The following is a 532-nucleotide window of genomic DNA, read 5'->3' as shown; positions in this document are numbered from 1 at the left end:
TATAACATTAATATTTAATAAACATTAGTTGCCCGTCTAATAAATCTCTTCTATAATATCCATCATAAATACCACAATATAACAAACTACTAAATGCGAGTTATGGCGGTTGTACATAAATTTTAAACTACATACTTCCTTCCATGTACTACTGCATTAGCAACTTATCATACTAGGTTCATAAGCTATAAAAAACATATAAACATTTTATGGTCCACAATAATGTCTCATAGAGACTTATCTTGTGATATCTCAAACAATAATGTGTACACCATTATGAGAAACAAGAAATTCATTAATGTATATCAGAAACACATAATTTGAGCTCAGAGTGTAAAAATATCATAAGTGCATCAATCATAAGTACAACCAAGACCCATTCTTTGAACATGTTCTTTAAATGTCTTTGGTTGTACGCCTTTTGTTAACGGATCTGAAATCATGAGATCAGTTCTAATATTCTCAAGTAACACTCTTTGTTTCTGAACTTCTTCCTTGACGGTAAAGTACTTTAATTCCATATGTTTGGCAC

Source organism: Solanum tuberosum, unplaced genomic scaffold, assembly GCF_000226075.1.
Source record: "Solanum tuberosum cultivar DM 1-3 516 R44 unplaced genomic scaffold, SolTub_3.0 scf00112, whole genome shotgun sequence".
Classification (NCBI taxonomy): domain Eukaryota; kingdom Viridiplantae; phylum Streptophyta; class Magnoliopsida; order Solanales; family Solanaceae; genus Solanum; species Solanum tuberosum.
Note: the sequence above shows the minus strand (reverse complement) of the source record.